We start from the raw sequence: 19,672 nt of genomic DNA, 5'->3' as shown, positions 1-19,672 counted from the left end.
AACAGCAACAAAACCAAAAATATGCAATTAAAAATGAGCAAAATATATGAACAGATATTTCACCAAAGAGGATATACAGATGGTAAATAAGCACATGAAAAGATGTTCAACATCATTAGCCATCAGAGAAATGCAAATCAAAAGCACAAAAAGATATCGCTACACCCTAATCAAAGTGATGAAAATAAAAAAGAGACACCAAGCGCTGACAGGGATGTGGAGAAGTGCTCTTGTGTGTCACTGATAGGGATGTAAAATGGAACAATCACTATGGAAATCAGTTTGGCAGTTTCTTATGTAATCAGCGATGCAATTGCAGTGGGACCCAACACTTGTACTCCTGGGCATTTATCCCAGAGAAATGACAGTTCATGCTCACATAAAAACCTGTACATGACTGTTCATAGCTGTTCTGTTTGCAATAGTCAAAAACTGGACACAACCCAGGTTCTTTCTATGGGTGAATGGTTAACTGTGGTCCATCCACACCATGAAGTACTACTTGCAATAAAAGAGGCGTGAGCTTTCGGTACACCCAGAACTCTGAATGAATCTCCAGGGCATTTGCTGAGTAGAAACACTTTTTACAATGAAAATTTATTTTTGTGTCAGTAATGTACTGTAAAATATATTCACATTGGGGGTAGGGAAGTCTTCCCAGAGAAAGTGACTTTAAAATGCAAAAGGGTGTTCTCTGCAGCATTTGCGCAAGTGTCTAACTAAATTAACGTTAGAATAGTGTCCAGGGGTAGGGAAGTGCTGAGGGATGCTCTTACGGGCAGCTCCGCTGGCAGCTAAGAGTAGCCAAGGTCATATTTCCACTGGATTCCCAGCACCAGCGAGAAAACCAGGATTTAGCAAAAACTTAGACATTTCCTTAAGGCCTTGGGGCCCCGTGACCCCCACACAGCCAGCCAGACCGTGTGAGACTTCTCAGACTTCTGTCGAATTCGTAGAGATGGAGAAGAGAGAACGGAGGGGACTCAGGACCCCCGAACTCTAGGGCTGCCCTGGGGACCTCCTTGCCCCCCTGCTGTGGACATTCGTCCTGCAGGTGTCCATCTGTCCTTGCCCTCCCCACCCACTGCCTGCTGCCCCAGCCGGAGTGTGAATTCAGCCAACCTGTTGGAGTATGCACGTAAAGGAGTGGGAAGCCCCCCGTCTGTGATGGTCGTCAGTGCTGGTTGCATAAAAGGTTCTATTTGATTGTACTGTCAGATTTTCCACTTTCCCATGGCTTAGTTTTAGAATTGGAACATTATTTTTCATGAAGATGAACCTCCAAGACTCATTTATGCAAATTGATGTAGAGAAGAATGAGAAACATCAACACATATCCTCTTGTGACTCAGAGGGAAGTGTTGCGTCCATGTGGGAAGCCTCCTCCCACACCTTCACAGCAAACCACCTCCTCCGTGTTGGCAGCTGGCCAGGGGCACCTGGGTACTAGCAGGATGGACAGACAGGGCACAGCACTGGGAGCTGGACCTTAGCGGGATAATAGGACACTTTGGGGCTAAGTTGATCCTCTAGTCACATCAAAGCAGCTTGACCGCATGCGTGAGGGGAGCGAGAGGGCTGAGTGCGGACCGTCAGGCAGAGCCAGGGCTCGGGGCATGTCCCCTGGTAACTGAGGCTGCTGGCAACTCTGTGTATTCACATCTTCCTGTGAAAACCCCCTTAGGACCCTGGGACACTCAGGGGGTCACATACCCCAGGTGGGGTCTGGCACCATGAGTGCCCCTGGGGGTGGCTGAGGGCGCTCCCTGACCCCCGCCCTGCCTGCCCCTTCCTGCCACCCACAGCGGGCTGCTTGCCCCTTCTCGTCCCTGGGAAGACTTAGCCCTGCTTGGCCACTGGTCCAGGCAGGAATGTGAGTGGGTTCTCGTTCTCTCTCCTGACCCAGGTCACTTGGACCACCCTCTGAAGGCACCGACAGAACCCGCAGGGCGGAACCTGCAGGAGAGGCCCCCAGGGGCATGGCTTCCCCGCCCTGAGCCTGGCCAGCCCTCCCTACTCCTCCTCACACCCTCTGATAGCACGTGTGCATTCGTAAGTTAGGAAACTATTTGAACTGAAGAGAAGTATTTCTGAAGTAAGTGGCACAGCTGTTTATTTTTGGAACGCTCACCGTTAATGTCAAGGTGTGGAAAAATTAAATGACACCAATTCATCATCCCAACTCGATCACCATGGCAGCCCTCCCGGTCCACCGAGCTCCACACGAGCCCTGGGGACCTGGACCGGCCCGGATGCCTGTGCACCCTGGGCCCCGGCCCTGCCTCCAGCCCTGCGGCACACGTGTGTTGTCATCATAGAAATGGTCACGTCTGGCCTGCACTCAAGTGACAGCCATGCTCCCTGCACCGTCGCACCAGCTCCTCTCCGTGACCCCACCTCTTCGGCCGTCTTGGCAGAGAAATGGGGAGGCGGACAGCAGGCCGACGGGCGAACGTCACACGGCTCTCGGGGGCAGGCCTGGCCCTGGGCCACTGGCTTGAGGAGAAGCCCACGAGCCCCTCCTGGCGGGGTTTCTGGGCTGGGCGGTAGGTGCTGACGATGTGCGGGCCCCAGGTGCGGTCCCTGCAGAGCTGGAAAAGCCGGGCTCAGGGAGCGGACAATCGGCCTCCAGTTTCTGTGGTTCCTTTATTCTTTATCCTGAATAATTTCAAAAGAGTAGGGCGTGCGTGGTCTTGTCACTACTTAGACGGCAGGGACTGTGGAAAAGTTGCTGACGTGTCCGTCGGTGGCTGATCCAGCAGGCTAAAGCTTGGTCCTGGGCAGGGGCCTGAGTGGGCCCGGGGCTAGAGCTGAGACCCTTGCAGGCCAGTCCTTGCAGAATCGCCTCCGTGATGCTCAGTCTGGGTCAGACTGCAGCCCATCCTGCCTCCTCTGGGGAGAACCCAGAGCCGTTAGCCATGGCCTGGGGGAGCACCCCCGTGCCCCGGAGGCCGCACACTTGTGATGCCCCTGGAGGGCAGGCAGGAGGGGCCCCAGGGGGTGTGCAGCTGTCAGTTTCTGAGAAGCCATAGAGTCTCTGCTTCTGAGCTCACAACACAAAGCACAGCGGGTGTTTCCAGCAAGCCTAGTGCATGTCTAGTCTAGTGCGAGCTCTGCACGGTCTGCTCTGTACCCTCTCAGTGGCCTTCTGAGAGGGACATTGTAGCCGAGAGGAAAGAACAGAAATGGGAGCCCTGAGGAGCCACTGCGTGTGCCGGGAGGGAGGAAAGTGCACGAGGCAGAGGCCGAGCTCCTGTTTCCTGTTCCCTGTTTCGGACACAAAAACAGTGCTTTCTTCGCAATGCCTGTAATCTGAAAATTGATCAGCGATAAGGTCTAAGAAGCTGCGTGGTTTTGGAGAGTTGTTGTTTTCTTTAATTGCAGTAAACTGTGTATAACATATGGCTTCCCTGGTGGCTCAGTGGTAAAGAGCATGCCTGCCAACGCAGGAGACATAAGAGGTGCAGGTTCGATCCCTGGGTGGGGAAGACCCCCCGGAGGAGGGCAGAGCAACCCACTTCTGCATTCTTGCCTGGAGAACCCACAGACACGGGAGCCTGGTGGGCAACAGTCCATACGGTCACAAAGAGTCGGACACGACTTCGCAAGTAAATCGACAACATAAACATAACATAGAAGTTACCATTTTAACCGTTTTAAAGTGTACAGCTTAGTGGCATCAGAAGCATTTGAATTCCTACCCCCACCTCCATCCTCTGTCTCCAGAACTTTCTCATTTTCCTGTTGAAACTCTGTCCTGATGAAGCCCTCGCTCCCCTCCCCCACCCCGCCCACCCTGCTTCCTGTCTGTGAACTTGACTCCGCCAGGGACTTCACATGGCATGTGCTCTTTTGTGGCTGGCTTCTCTCACTCAGCTTGATGTTCTCAAGGTTGACCCGCGCTGCAGCGTGTGTTGGAGTTTCTTCCCTTTTTATGACACGTGACAGCATTCCCCATGTCTTTCCCACGTGTCGCTGACCCACCCACTCTTCGGGGACGCTTGGGTTGCTCCCTCTTTCACTGTTGGGAGCGCGGGTGCTTTCAGTTCTGGGTGGACACACAGGGTGGAATTATTGGACCACATGGTGATTCTGTATTTAATTTTTTTGTGGGACCACCATACTGTTCTCCATAGTGACTGTACCAATCTATATTCCCACCTCCAAGGGAACAGAGGATGAGATGGTTGGATGGCATCACTGACTCATGGACATGAGTTTGAGCAGACTCAGGGAGATGGTGAGGGACAGGGAAGCCTGGTGGGCTGCAGTCCATGGGGTCGCAAAGAGGCGGGCACAACTTAGCGACTGAACAACCACCACCAATGCCCAGGTGCTCAAATTTCTCTACATCTTCCCCACTCCTCTTTTTCTCTTTGTTTTTCTTTATAATAGTCACCCTAATGGATGTGAAGTGGTATCTTATTGTGGTTTTGATTTCCATTTCTCTAATGACCAGTGTTATTAGAGCATCTTTTCAGTGCTTTTTTTTAATTTTTTGGAGAAATATCTATTCAAGCCCTTTGTCCATTTTAAAAATCACTTTGTTGCTGCTGTTTTTGAGTTTCAGGACTTCTCATGTGTTCTAGATACCAGTGCTTGATATGACTTGAAAATATTTTCTCCTTATATTCTGATCTGTGGGCTATCTTTCCACTCTGTGGATAGTGTTCTCTCGTGAACAAAATTATTTAATGTTGATAAAATCCAGTTAATCTACTTTTCCTTATTTTACTTCTGCTTTTATAGCTCAGCTGGTTACGAATCTGCCTGCAGTGCAGGAGACCCCAGTTCGATTCCTGGGTCAGGAAGATCCCCTGGAGAAGGGATAGGCTACCTACTCCAGTATTCTTGGACTTCCCTAGTAGCTCAGATGGTAAAGGATCCGCCTGTAATATGGGAGACCTGGGTTCAATTCCTAGATTGGGAAAATCCCCTTGAGGTTACCACCCTGTGTGGTAACCCACTCCAATATTCTTGCCTGGAGAATCCCCATGGACAGAGGATCCTGCTGGGCTACAGTCCATGGGGTTGCAAAGAGCTGGACACGACTGAGGGACTCAGCACACGCTTGGTGTCATATCCAAGAAATCACTACCAAATCCAGTGTCATGAAACCTTGATCTTATTTTTTCTTCTAAGAGTTTTGTGGCTTTAGCTCTTATGTTTAAGTCTTTGATCTGTTTTGAGTTAATTTTTTTTATATAGTGTAAGATATAGGATCTAAGCTTGTATCCTGTATCCTATGTAAGGGTATAAGGATCCCGCTTCCTTTTTTGCATACAGATATGCAGTTTTCCCAACACCATCTGTTGAAAAGATGGTTTTCCTCCTTGAATGGTCTTGGCACCATTTACCCGTGTATTCAAGGGTTTATTTCCTGGCTCTCAGTTTCATTCCATTGATCATAAAGCCAGCTTTATGCCAGTGACACTTTTGTTTGCTACAGTTTTGTAAGGTGTTCTTATTTCACTTTATTTTTCTGGCTGTGCCGTATGGCTTGTGGAATCTCAGGTCCCCGACCAGGGACTGAACTGGGCCACAGCCTTGATAGTGCCAAGTCTGAACCTGTAACCACGAGACGCCCACGGGACTCCTTTGGTGAGTGATGAAGTCAGGAAGTGAGACACCTTGTCTGTGGGATCGTCTTTTTTCAGCCCAGCTGTGCAGCAGGGATGACACCAGCAGCCCTTGCAGGCTCTGCCCCCCACCACCAACCCCCCAGCTTCCCACCCAGGGCCTGCTGCCAAACCTCCCCACTGCTTCTGCCTGGAGGACCTCCCAGCTTCATGGATGGAGCCCCCTCCACCTCTGGTCCAGCCCTGCCCCAGTGAGCCTGTCCAGTGCAGCAGGACCATGGCTGGGATACACCCTGCCTCCGAGGGACCAACCTCCAGGAGGAGAAGTGTAGCCAGCACAGGTGCTTCCAGGAAGGGTCTCCTGTCACTGACTCACGCCTGGTCCCTGCAGGAGCCACACAGCTGTGCCCTCCTTTAAAGGGGGCCTCGGGGACTCACATGGCAAGGGGCACTGAGACTCTGCAGGAGCAGGACGTGTTTTTACTTATTTTGACCTGTGGATGAAAGGAGAAGGCAAGAAGTCTTCCCACTGACCAACAGGAAGCAGCATTTCTTCTAAAAATGCTGTTTGCTGAAGTCACAGCTGCCCCCGATCACTTAGGGGCTTCGAAGGCATCTCCTCAGAGGTCCTAATTATGGAGACTGTGGAGCTGCTATCAGAGCAACTGCAGCGCCGCCCTGGAGACCTGCGGTGCTGGACCAGCCTCGACCTGCAGGGACCCCGGTGCCCCAGACAGAACCTCGTCCTGGAGCCAGGGTGACCTGCCCCTGGGTGGCAGAGCTGGGTGTCCAGCAGCCCGAGGTCTGGCCAGGCTGCCAGGATCCCAGTGACTCTTGGTCCAGCCCCTCAGAGCCCAGGGTCTGGCCTGTTGCCTGGCTGGGCTAGCAGCTCGGTGAACACGAGTGCTGAGTGAGAAATTGTTGGGTTTTCGTTTGTTGCTTAGTTGCTCAGCTGTGTCCTCTTTGCTACCCCGTGAACCATAACCCGCCAGGCGCCTCTGTCCATGGGATTCTCCAGGCAAGAATACTGGAGTAGGTTGCCATTTCCTTCTCCAGGGAATCTTCTCGACCGAAGGATCGAACCCAAGGCTCCTGCCATGTCTCCTGCATTGCGCGTGGATTCTTTCAGTGCTGAGCCACTGGGGAGGCCAGAATGAAACTTGTTGTTCAGTTGCTAAGTTGTATTCGACTCTTTGCCACCCCATGGTCTGTAGCCCTCCAGGCTCCTCTGTCCATGGGATTTCCCAGGCAAGAACACTGGAGTGGGTTGCCATTTCCTCCTCCAGGGGATCTTTCTGACCCAGGGATCGAACCTGTGTTTCCTGCACTGGCAGACAGATGCTTTACCACTGAGTCACCAGGGAAGCCCAGTGAAAACCTGAGGCATCTGCAAATCAAGAGAAGAGAGGAGAAAAATAAGAGCCCGGAAGTCACAGTGCTGGCAGAGGAGAGGCATGGCTGGACCCCCTTGACTCCGAGGCAGGTGAGGGGGTGCAACCACATGAGGAGGCCAGTGGAGAAGGCTGAATGCCCACAGGACAGCGTGCGTCGGAGAAGCCTCTGGAGGGATGCTGGGCAGGACTGTGGTTTGACTGCGTTTCCCGAGATACCAGTGCTATGGGGGCATCTTTTCAGCTTGTTGGCTGTTTGCCTTCTTTGGAGAAACGTCTATTCAGGTCCTTACCCCATTTTTAAGCTGAGTTGTTGCTCTTTTTATTTAGCTGTAGGAGGTCTTTGTATCTTCTTGATACTAAATTCTGATCAGGTATATGATTTGCAAATTTTTCTTCCTGCTCTGTGCATTGTCTTTTCTATCTGTTGATAGGTTTCCAATGCACAGAAGTCTAATTTTATTCAAGTCCAATTGATCTAATTTTAAATTCTGTTGTGTATGTTTTTTGTGTCCTACTGGTGGTTCAAACGGAGAAGGCAATGGTAAAGAATCTGCTTGCAATGCAGGAGATATGGGTTCGATCCCTGAGTCAGGAAGATCCCCTGGAGAAGGGAATGGCAACCCACTCTGGTATTCTTGCCTGGAGAATTGCATGGACAGAGGAACCTGGCAGGCTTCAGTCCATAAATTTGCAGAGTCAGACACGACTAAGTGATCAACACACACACAGGGAGAAGTGGTCTGAGCATGCCAGCAGCTTTTCCCTTTGACGAAATCCTAGCGCTAATATTTACGGAGAGGGATGTGAAGGCGTCACTGAAACTCATCAAATTCAGATCCAAGGTGCTTTTCATTCCAGTGCCTCAGGGTTGAAACCGGAAAAGTTAGATATAAAGAAACTTTTTATTTGAACTATTTTAAACTTGCAGAAAAGCTGCAAAATTAGCACAGACTTTTCCTGTATCTGCACCCAGCTTCCCCTCATGTTAAGATCTTCACAAAAAGCTCCGTGAAATGAACCTTGTCCTGCACGGGGACCAGGCTGCAGCCAGTCCAGCGGCGCCCCGCCACCGACCCCCTGACGCCCAGCCTCTCGGGCCCACGTCTGGGTCGTGTTTCTCCTCTGTCTCTGAGGCAGCACATCTCTCCAGGCGTGCTTTGCCTCTCAAGTTGCTGACACTTCAGAAGGATGTTTTCAGCCTGTGAGAATTTGCCGACTTGACAGACTCCGCTCATATTTCAGTCAGTCAGTCTGTCTGTCGCCCCACAGCCGTCAGAGCTGCTTCCCACGGCCTCTCAGGCTGGTTTGTCCTCTTCCGGCCCTTCCTGCTTTCCCTCCGACCTGGGTCTGGCCGTTGGCGGAGCTCAGGCAGGTCTCCTCCTCGTCCCTGGAGCAGGTGGCCCGGGTCCCCCTTGTCCTCGTGTCCCCGTCGCAACAGCCAGCTGGGACCTGCAGCGCCACGGGGGTCGCATGGAAGTGGCTTACATACATCACATTCTGCAGCAGACGGTGTGGGAATGATTCATCACTTGCTTAATAAAATTGATTTAAGAAAGAAATTACCAATTAAGAACTGTCCTGACTGTAAAGTAAAAACTCAGTGATCTAGACACTGTCTGCTTGCTGCCCAGGGAGCTAAGGGAGTCCAGGCCGCGAGGAGGCTGCTACTCTTCCCCGGTCGTGGGGGGTCTCAGTCTTCCTCAGCCCTCCTTCTGGGGGCCAGCCTGGGGACCCGCACTTCAGGCCTCGGAGCACAGAGGGTCTACGGGCAGGTCTCGGCCAGCCCTGTGCCCTCAGGCTGCAGCCCCTCGTCTCAGGAGGGGACATGCTGGTCCACACAATACCCCCGCCCTCCCGCCCTGCCAGTGACGGCAGAGGGCAGGAGAGGTGGTGGCCGTGACTCCTTCCCCTTTCCGTTCGCTGCAGTTTCTGTCGCTCCGTCCTGTACAAAGGTCTGCTCCGCGGTCAGCGTCCAGGGCCAGGCTGGACCAGAGCCTTGACCTTTTAGCTCAGGAAGCCCCCGGGGCCCCCTCCAGAGGGACGGGGAGATGAGCTCTGGACGGCGGCTCTGTAACTTCTCGGTCTTTCTTAGGCATCAAAGAGCTTCTATTATGTGGGCTTAGAAGCTGACTGGGGGGACAAGCCGACTGGGGGCCCAAGTGTGGGGCCCCTGACACATTGAGGGTCTGTCCCCTGTCCCCAAGAGACGCTCTGGGGGGATTTGCAACACCCTGCAGAGGGACACGCTCCAGTGGAAGCCCCCTCAGTGGCGCCTCCTCCAACTGTCGGCCGTGAGCCACCCCCGGCGGCGGGGCGGCCGCCCCCCAGACCCTGGCAGCTCTGAAGCCTCTCGCAGAGCCCGGGCTCCGCGGCACCCTCGCTCCTCTGGGCGCAGGAGCAGAGGCACTGTGTGAACGGAGATGTCAGAGAAAACAGATGCAGCACACGTTTGCATACAGATGTGCTAATTATAGTCCTCAACCTGTACATCGAAACAGACTTAGCAGTTACGATCTTCCTGGAACATAATTGCTTTTTCCAACCTGTAGGTGCTCAGTCACTGGGAAACATCCTTAAATCCAAGAGGAGGTTCATGCTCCAAGTCTAGGGACCCGAACTTGGCCGAGGCTGAGGGGGCCCAAGCCACCTTGGAGACAATTGCTCTTGGAGGGGCCGTGGGACTCACATGGGGTCAGCAGGGCCCTGAGCTGGGTGGGCAGTGGCCTAAGCCCCAGTAACTCCTGGGCTCTGGGGCAGCTCGGAGACGTCCAGGAGGGAATCAGGCCTTTGGGGGAGCAGGTGGGGAGGCAGAGGAGCCCCAGGTGGGCCAGAGAGGGGAGGGCTCTGGAGGGACGTGCTGTTGGTCCCCTGAGAGCCCCGTGAAGTGGATGGGGGGGTGGAGAACCGTAGAGACCCTCGTCCGGGAGGGCGCCCTGGCGGGGGGCTGGAGCACCATGGAGACCCTCGTCCAGGAGGGAGGGCGAGGAGTGGGCTGTGCTGGGGGCTGCCTGGGGCTGGAGGGTGCGTCCATCCCTGAGTAGCTCATTTGCTGATTATGAAGAATCCCCACAGCTGGGGCTGGGGGCTGGAACAGGGAATACTCTGGGAGGTGGGGTGAGGACACGGGACACAGATTGGCCTCCATGAAGAAAGAAATCTGCCCTGAAGCAGGGGAGACGTGGTCAGGGCCTCGCATTTGAGCCTGAAGCTGGCAGTTGTATGTTTATCATGCGACACCACGGCTGTCTGTCTAGTTCACTGATGGAGACAGAGGAGCTGAGGCAAGGAGCAGGTTCTGAGAAGCTACTAAGTTTCCACTCAAAACCCTGTCCTCAGAGCGCCCAACACCATGTAGACTGGAGTGAGAACAGCGTTTGAGGAAAATACAGTGACCATCACGATGTAACCACGTGGGTGCTTGGAGTAGACGTAAACGTCCCCAAAACACAGGTTCTTCCCAGGGGTCCTGACCGCAGCCGGCCTCAGAGTCCTCAGGACCCCAGACCCACCATGTGTCTGCGAGGCGATGAGCCACGTGTCCTGGACTCTCCAGGAAGCCCGTGGCTGACCAGGGTCTAGACGTACTGCCTGCAGGAGGGAGGCTTGTCATCTCAGGGCCAGAGGAACCCCAGCAGAGGAGGGACTCCCCCCAGGATGAGCCTGACGCGGGGAAGCCAGCCGGAGGTGAGGGGTCCTGTGTGCGGCCCCGCCTCCCACGGGGAAAATGGAGCTGTTGAATCAAACCATGGCCCAGGAAATCTCAACATGAGGGGGCCTGAGAAAACAGCGATTTCCTCAGAGGTTCATGCCCACTGAGAGGCGGAGAGAGCTTTGGGGCAAGAACCGGCCGGATGGACTGGCCAATTGGATGCCTGTCCCCACAGGACAGCCCCCTGGAGCCTGAGGCCTCGCTGGGGAGGAGGGCAGGACAGACAGAGACAGACAGAGTGTGCGGAGAGAGCGGGGCGGCCGTGAGGAGCTCTGGGGCGGGAGGGGACTGCTGGCAAGACGGTGAGCTCGGGCCGAGCAGAGCCTGTGGCGCTGTGCCCTCCCGTCCTGTCCCCTGGGTGCCAGGATCCAGCCTCATCCTCCTTGGGATGTCCGTCTTACCCCAGGAGCGCAAGGGTCATTGAGGAAACCTTTATTCTTAAAGGCTGTGTCCCAGGACCCAGACTGAAGCTGCTTATTTCCTCCTCCATCCTCCTGCTCTCTCTGGCTTTTTTCCAAGAGACCAGGCCTTCTGTCTTCTCCACTCTTACCTGCTATTTATGAACCTTGAATCTGGAGGAGGCCTTGGGATCATCTCATCTACTCCCTTGATTCACCAGCTGGAGCCTGAGATCTGGAGAGGTTTCAGTAGCTTTCAAGGAGCTGGCTGGAGCAGCAGCACCGAGGTTCCCAGCTTCGGCTCCACCCGAGACTCTCCCACCTACAGGTGAGAACCCAGCCTGCACAGCACCTGGCACACACCCTGCACTGTTTTCAGAGAAACAGCGTCTTGGCCTCGTCACACATGCTGACCTGCCGAGATCTGGGACGTCCCCCTCACCTGCCCGCCTGTTGCCAGCTGGCACCTGCCGTTGGCAGGCAAGACAGAGGCCTCGCTCCCCTTGCAGCGGCCGGGATGGGCTGTTCTGTGTTTCTCAGCCTTGCAGTGAATGGAGGCCCCCTCGCTGCTGGGCCTAAGTCTCTCCTGTGCAGCTGGATGTGATGTTACGGTCGCTAGGAACTTCCGTTGTGACTCTAGCTGTTTTCCTTTTGACGCCCACGTGTGAGTGATGTTTGCAAAGTGAGAAATTAGTAACTACAAGTTTTTAGATCAAAAACCCAAATCTGGGACTGGTTCTTTAAAAGAAACAAGCTTTCACAGAGCTCCCCACAGACGGACCATTGCCAAGGAGGTCAAAGCATGCTGTGTACGTGAACAAACGCCGTGTGTCAAGTCGTCTGGTCCCTGTGGTTCCGACCAGTGTGCTGGTTCCGAGTGACCTGTGACCGGGAAAAGCACAAAGGCAGGTCAGAGTCCTTGGCCCGGGCTCCAGGGCCCGAGGCTGGGCCAGGCTCTGTCCTGGAGGCCAGGAAGGGATGATGGGGTGACCCTCAGCCCAGTCAGGATGTGAGTGTCCTGCACAGAAACGCCAAGAGCAGTGGCACCAAGAAGCCAGCGTGGGCAGTGGGTGGCCTTGTGTGGCCGAGGAAGCTAAGGGGGCGGCCAGGCCTGGCTGCCTAGTGGGCTTTTATCTTGACCACCTTCATGTACACCCACGTCTGGGGCTTCTATCTCAAAAAACCTTCGTATACGACACCCACGTCTGCGAGGGCAGTTGGCTTCACTCTACAGATTAAATGTTAATCCCATTCAAAAACACCTTACTGGAAACACCCAGAAAAATATTTGACAAATATCTGGGGCACCCCATGACCCAGGCAAGTTGACACATAAAATTAGCTGTCACACAACATAATCATTATTAATAGCTCCATAAATAAAAATGGATGTTGTACATTATTTTGCATCTTACTTCGTAAGGAGGAAAGGAACGTCACCAGAATTGTGTTCTGTGGGGTTGGGTTGTGCGGGCGCTGTTTCTTTCTCGCTCTTTTCGAGTAAAAAATTTCAAACATACATTAAAGTCCAAAGAGTAGTACAGTGAAAACCTAGCCATCTGTGTGGAAGTATATGTATTATATATATGAGATTTTGTGTATATATGTGCGTGTGTCCGTATATATGGGAGATGAATGAACCATGCGGAAGCAGTTTACAGAAGCCAAGACAGTTATCCCTGAGTAGCTGAGTCTGCATCTCCTAAAAATAAGGCCATTCTCTTCCATAACCAATTCCATTATTATAACACCTAAGAAAATTAACAATAACCAATATTTCCGATTTTCCCAGCTGCCCCCAAGCTGTGTTTCGTAGGCTTTCTGGTAGACTATAACCAAGGTCTACGCATCTCGTGTGGTTACATCTCGCGGCCTCTCACTCCACCTGCTGTGACGTCCCTCCCGCCTGTTCCTTTCCTTGTCCTTGACTCTGAAGAGCCCAGGCCTCCCGTCTTCTCCGGACGCAGGGCCCTGGGTCTGGGCGTCTGACTGGAGCTTGTCTTGCCCAGGGCAGAGCCAGATGCTGCTGAGACTGACCACTGCCCTCCATTGCCACCCGGGTGCCAGGTGTGCGCACCTTCTCACCAGACCGTGCGGGCATCTTGTTTCCCCGTGGTGTTGCGTGGTCTTTCCCTCTTCCCTCCTCTGTCGCCGTGTAGAGTGTGTGCACTATAGACTCGGGGCTTGACTTAGGTTTCCAGTCCAGCCACTATGTACTCAGACTTTCCAAGCCTGCCTGGAGGAGCCCGTCTGTGAGGACCACTGACGCACGTGCTCTCGCACGGGAGCTGTGCTTTCTGTGGTCTGCTCACCTGGGGCCTGTCCTGCTTCCCGTCAGAAGTGAGCTGCTCTGGGGAGAAGCGGTGCTGGGGGCTGAGGTGCGATCGCATAGGGAGAGAGCTCATCTGGCCTCAGGAACCTACGAGCTGCACTGGCGTGCTCACATCCACTCTCGGAGCGGATCAGGCGTTTCTTTCCTCTTTATTCAGTACCACCGTCGGAGCTTCACAGACGCTTAGAGGTAGATTCGCTGCCGTCTAGGCTTGTTGAATTCAAACTCCTGAGGGCAGAGGTTGAACAGAGGGCTCCAGGCACCCACACCAGGTGTGCAGCCGCCTGTCAGCTGTGAGCACAGTGCGCCCCCAGGCTGCTGGCCTCCCAGCCATTCGTGCCTACAGTGGGTAGAAAGTATGAAAAATCCGAGTCATCCTGGAGAGACTAGAAGCACTTTCAGTGGCTGCTATTCTAAGAGTAATTTTAGAAACAGCATTTGTTTAGAAATCAGAGTCAACGGATATCCAAAACATCTGACTGTTTACATGTTTATACTTGTACACAGTTTACAAAAAAATGTGGAAGATACAGAGTATTGAGAACATGGAGACGCATTAGACACTCTATATGTAAATGGATAAAATTTCTAGAGGAAAAAATTACATTGGTTTTATTTTGTTGTAGCTTGTTTCCAGAGCAAGCGGAATTTCTCTAAAATGACTCTATTATAAATCACAAGATTAACAAACATTTTATGGCTTGCTTTCAAAATCTTTGCGGATGCCCACCTCCAAGAATGGGGTTGACATGCATTTCCTGTGAGGGTCACACCTTGTACAAAAATTATGTCAAAGTGCATGACAGACTTCAGTGTAAAATGTAAACTATTAACTTTGGGAAAACAACACTGGATTATCTTTGGGATGTTGGATCAAGCACATTGTTCTTGATACCAAAAGCACAGTCAGGAAAAAAAATGTAAATTAGACTTTATCAAAAAGTAAAAATCTAAGCTCCACTGGGTGTTTAACCACATGATGAGGGGACGTTTATGGAAATGTTTATAGCAGCTTTGCTCTTAATAGCCAAATCCTGGAAATGAGCCAGCTGTCCTTCACCTCGAGAGGGTTATGCAACTGTGAGCACTGCACCAGCCACGATCTGGTGAATCTTCAGAGTTACGCTGAGCGAAAAGACCCAGTCCTCACGGGTTGCCTGCCAGCGAGGGTCCTCTTATACACCCTGCTTGGGATGACAGGAGCACAGGGACAGAGCATGGGCCACTGGGGCCACGTTAGGCCGGGGTGGGGCTGGGAGGGATGGAGGTGCTGGGGGCCTGGTGTGATGGACGCTCCGTGTCTGGACTGTGTCCGAGGCGGCACCCTGCAGGTTTGCGAGATGCTACCACTGCACAAGTTGGGTAAAAGGATCTCTACAATCTCAAAATTGAAAGTTTAATTTAAAAAAACCTTTGAGGCAGTTATATGCGGTTCTGCTATATACATCATGCTTTATGGATAAGAGTTATTAGTAATCAAATTTCTATATGCCTTACAGATTTGGAGACCATACGAAGTTATCATAAATCATAACTGAAAAATAATCATCAATCTTTCTGTCAACAGCATGGCTAAAACTAGATCTAATTATTGTGCTTTTTGTTCTGTTCATATATACACTTTAGAAGTATAATTTGCAATTTGTGTAATTTTGACATATAGAAAAAAATGCATTCCAGGAAAAAAATGGTTGAACACATTGGAGGTTAACAATTGGACAGAAATTATGGGAATGATCCTAATAGTACTTTAAGACTGAAATTTCCTAACAAACATGTTTTATTTGAAATTAGTTCTTTACCTTTGGGTCTTTGTACTTAACACGTGGATGATTTTTATGTGAATTCATGTGATGTTTGTCTCGGTAGGACAATAAGAATTGAAAAACAATGCAGTGTCTCACCAAATATTAACCTGTGTCCTCCTTATTGTCAAGAGGTTGGGCGCATTTTCGTTTTAAACTAGCTCAGCCACAGTCATGTGCTAGTTGATTGATTGGAGAAAAGTGTTTCTCATTTAGATCACGTTTTCCGATTGTCACGTGGCTGGTCTCATGTGTTCGTTCTCGTGAACCCGTGTCAACTCAGAGGTGAAGCACTTCGGCTGTATCGGAAGTGAGCATGTGGAGGGACACCAGGCCAGACGAGGACCGGAGCGGCCTCGGTCGGGGGGCGAGCATGGTCCCCTCCCCTCAGACCCGGGGGCTGATGGCTCTGCACCTCATCTCCTGAGTGCCCCCCGCCGTGCTTCCCTGACTGAGCTTGGCTCTCAAGCGAGAAGACAAAGCCCTCTCCGAGCTCTGCAGTGGCCCATCTCTGGGGCATGCTGTCCCCACTGAGAGCTCCCCCTGACCCTGCCCTGCTCCTCCTGGGGCAGGAGCCTCCCTCACCATTCACTCCCGCTTGGCCTGTGCTGGGCAGGCAGGTGGACCCTGGAGCCCGAGAATGTCCCCACAAAAGATGCAGGTGCTAACGCCTGGGAGTCCATCAGTACATGCACCCGCGGGAGGATGTGGGGCCCCAGGGGCCCAGCAGCGTGGCTGCCCACCCAGGTACATTTCAGTTCAGTTCAGTCACTCAGTCGTGTCCGTCTCTTTGTGACCCCATGGACTGCAGCACACCAGGCCTCCCTGTCCATCATCAACTCCCGGAGTTTACCTAAACTCATGTCCATAGAGTCGGTGATGCCATCCAGCCACCTCATCCTCTGTTGTCCCCTTCTCCTCTTGCCTTCAATCTTTCCCAGCATCAGGGTCTTTTCGAAAGAGTCAGTTCCTCAAGTAGCCAAAGTATTGGAGTTTCAGCTTCAACATCAGTCCTTCCAATGAACATTCAGGACTGATTTCCTTTAGGATGGACTAGTTGGATCTCCTTGCAGTCCAAGGGACTCTCAAAGAGTCTTCTCCAACACCACAGTTCAAAAGCATCAATTCTTCGGTGCTTAGCTTTCTTTATAGTCCAACTCTCACATCCATACATGACTACTGTAAAAACCATAGCCTTGACTAGATGGATCTTTGCTGGCAAAGTAATGTCTCTACTTTATAATATGCTGTCTAGGTTGGTCATAACTTTTCTTCCAAGGAGCAAGTGTCTTTTAATTTCATGGCTGCAGTCACCATCTGCAGTGATTTTGGAGCCCAGAGAAATAAAGTCTGACACTGTTTCCCCGTCTATTTCCCATGAAGTGATGGGACCAGATGCCATGATTTTGTTTTCTGAATGTTGAGCTTTAACCAAATTTTTCACTCTCCTCTTTCACTTTCATCAAGAGCTGCTTTAGTTCTTCACTTTCTGCCATAAGGGTGGTGTCATCTGCATATCTAAGGTTATTGATATTTCTCCTAGCAATCTTGATTCCAGCTTGTGCTTCATCCAGCCCAGCACTTCTCATGATGTACTCTGCATATAAGTTAAATAAGCAAGGTGACAATATACAGCCTTGACGTACTCCTTTTCCTATTGGGAACCTGTCTGTTGTTCCATGTCCAGTTCTAACTGTTGCTTCCTGACCTGCATACAGATTTCTCAAGAGGCATGTCAGGTGGTCTGGTATTCTCATCTCCTGAAGAATTTTCCACAGTTTATTGTGATCTACACAGTCAAAGGCATTGGCATAGTCAATAAAGCAGAAATAGATGTTTTTCTGGGACTCTCTTGCTTTTTCCATGATCCAGCGGATGTTGGCAATTTGATCTCTGGTTCCTCTGCCTTTTCTAAAATCATCTTGAACATCTAGAAGTTCACAGCTGATGTATTGTTGAAGCCTGGCTTGGAGAATCTTGAGTGTTACTTTGCTAGCGTGTGAGATGAGTGCAATTGTGCAGTAGTTTGAGCATTCTTTGGTATTACCTTTCTTAGGGACTGGAATGAAAACTGACCTTTTCCAGTCCTGTGGCCACTGCTGAGTTTTCCAAATTTGCTCATTTTAAAGGTCACCTCCTCCAAATACGAAGCTATCTGTTTTGCACAAGGAAAGACATTTTTCCTAGAGAAGACTACTTCAGTTCTCTTGTGAGATCCAAAGGTTCACCTCTACTAAACAGGTTTTAATCTGTTTCAGTTCATGTTTCTAAGCCTAAATACAAACTGGTAAATTCAGCTACAGAATAAACATTTCTCCAACTGTGGGTTGGTCTTCTGATATTTGAGACCCCTGTCTAATCTTGTGTGATTTTCCCCTTTTTCATTTCACACACACACACTCCTCTGATGCCCCCCTCACAGACCCCCCAGAGGCAGCATCCCTAATGGGCACCACCCAGCCTGCAGCTCCCAGGATCCAGGAATGGGGTGACATCTCCCCCAAAGTACCGCAAAGTCAGGTCCTCTCGACTGAGGTCCCCAGGTCTCCCCAGAAAGTGCCTGGTGGGGGTGTTCGCCATCCTGTGGTCACTCCAAGCTGCGGCTGGATGTCACCTATCTTCAGTTTCCTTCCCTTGGGATTCCTACTAAACAGTATTGATAACTTCACTTTATCTTCCATGTGTGTTCTTGTCTGTGTTGTCTGTCTTCTGTTGACTCCTTTTGGAGGGTTCCTGGGAGAGAACCTGACCCAGCTGACCTCAACCTGACCCCTACCTGACCCAACCTGACCTCAACCAGACCTAACCTGACCTCAACCTGACCTCAACCAGACTCAGCATGACCTCTACCTGACCCAACCTAACCTCAACCTGACCCAACCTGACCTCAGCCAGACTCAGCATGACCTCTACCTGTCCCAACCTGACCTCAACCAGACCCAACCTGACCTAGCCTGCCCTCAACCTGCCCTCAACTTGACCCAATGTGACCCCAACCTGGCCTCACCTGACTCAGCCTGGCCTCAACCTGATCCAGCCTGACCCCAAACTGACCATCTCTATTTTCAGTCTTATCTATTCACTTCTGGAAACTGGGTTTCATTATCAGATTCTCATAGTCTTTTTGACAATATTTTTCTTCCTCTGGGGTTTTCAATTCCTTCTTTGATGTACTGAATTATTTTTGATAATCCTACCACTGGAGCCCAACCCTATTATTCCTGTGTCTGCCAGTGTTTGCTCAGGTGGGATTCTGCCCTGTGTATTTTATAATTTCGGTCTGTAAATTCATCTCTCAGGGCTTCACCAGTGGGAACCTATGAGGCTTCAGTGGCAAGGCCGTCCCTGCAGACCCGCGGTGCTGTTGGCGTTGGGCTGGGTCTGCCCTGTTCTGGGGTATCGTGTGGGTGCACTGTGTGGTCTCGTGGCACCCCTGACTTCTTCCCACCGGACACCAGTGGGGAACTGTCGTTTCTGGTCATGACAACCAAAATCATCCCAGGCCTCCCTGATGCCCCTGGGGGCAGAGTTGCCCCAGGTGATTCTGTGTGTGGTCTAACCAGAGTCTCTGGATGTGGCCAACATGAGACCTCCTCTCACGGGTGATAATTTCTTGGGTTTCTGTAACTGAGACAGAAGTTTCAACCTCATACCTACTGTGCAGGTAGGATTTTTAGACATATATTTTCAAAGAGCCAGGCAGAGAAACCTTTTAATCCTCTCCCCAGGGCAGATTTCTTTCACTAGGGTATAGAGACCCTTTCCCTAGTGTGTAGGGACAAACATCCCTGCTTCCTACAGGGTGAGTTCAAACCTCCCACCTCCTGTCACGACGGCTTACCAGTTACTACCTGTCAGAAGCGAATGCAATGAACTGTCCTCAACCTCTCCCACCCTACAATGCAATACCTGTGGCAACTTGAGATGTTTGCTTTTGCTGTTAGGAATGAACTGGAGCATCTTTTCATATATTTAAAGTCTATTTTTTCCCCTTTACTATAAGCTCAGTGATAGCTTGCCCATTTTTTCTATTAAGTCTTTATTTTAAAAAAAATCTACAGTGCTTAGATGCCTCCTATAAGCCACATGGTGGATGGGGAGGCATTTCAGGGCTGTTGTTTCCAGAATGAATTGTGCGAAGTCTGCATTTTTGTCTTTGTCTTGCGGATGTCTCTGTTGCATCAGCTTCATGGTCAGACAGTGATTGGACAGAGCGTCTCAAGTGCCTGGAACAGAACAAAAACCGGTTTCTGCAGATTAGTTGTGTGTGTCCGGGCACTTCAACACCAGCAGGCTGTCCCTCACTGCATGCCCCCCACCTTCACGTCTTGCTGGTGCAGAGCCTGCAGGGGGCGTGCAGGGGAAGGTGGAGGCTTCTCAGTCTTTCCAGAGCATGCCCACAGCCCCAGGCATGTGAGCCACATTCTAGGTTTCCAGGAATTTGTCAGAGCTTTT

The 19,672-nt window shown here is 51.4% G+C and overlaps 1 protein-coding gene across 4 annotated transcripts in view; it reads left to right on the top strand.

The window, feature by feature from the left end:
• The window catches only part of KCNG2 (potassium voltage-gated channel modifier subfamily G member 2), a 56,003-nt gene that overhangs the window by 9,656 nt on the left and 26,675 nt on the right, over positions 1-19,672 (top strand). For 2 of the 4 annotated variants that reach the window (XM_069568968.1, XM_069568970.1), the window contains exon 2: positions 1,907-2,095. The exons of the other annotated variants lie outside the window; for them this stretch is intronic. The gene's annotated coding sequence lies outside the window, so the exon portion shown is untranslated. The remainder of the gene's footprint in view (positions 1-1,906; positions 2,096-19,672) is intronic. 4 annotated transcript variants of the gene reach the window in all.

Source organism: Ovis canadensis, chromosome 23 (assembly GCF_042477335.2).
Source record: "Ovis canadensis isolate MfBH-ARS-UI-01 breed Bighorn chromosome 23, ARS-UI_OviCan_v2, whole genome shotgun sequence".
Taxonomy (NCBI): Eukaryota; Metazoa; Chordata; class Mammalia; order Artiodactyla; family Bovidae; genus Ovis; species Ovis canadensis.
Note: the sequence above shows the minus strand (reverse complement) of the source record. Positions and strands in the feature narration are given on the sequence as shown.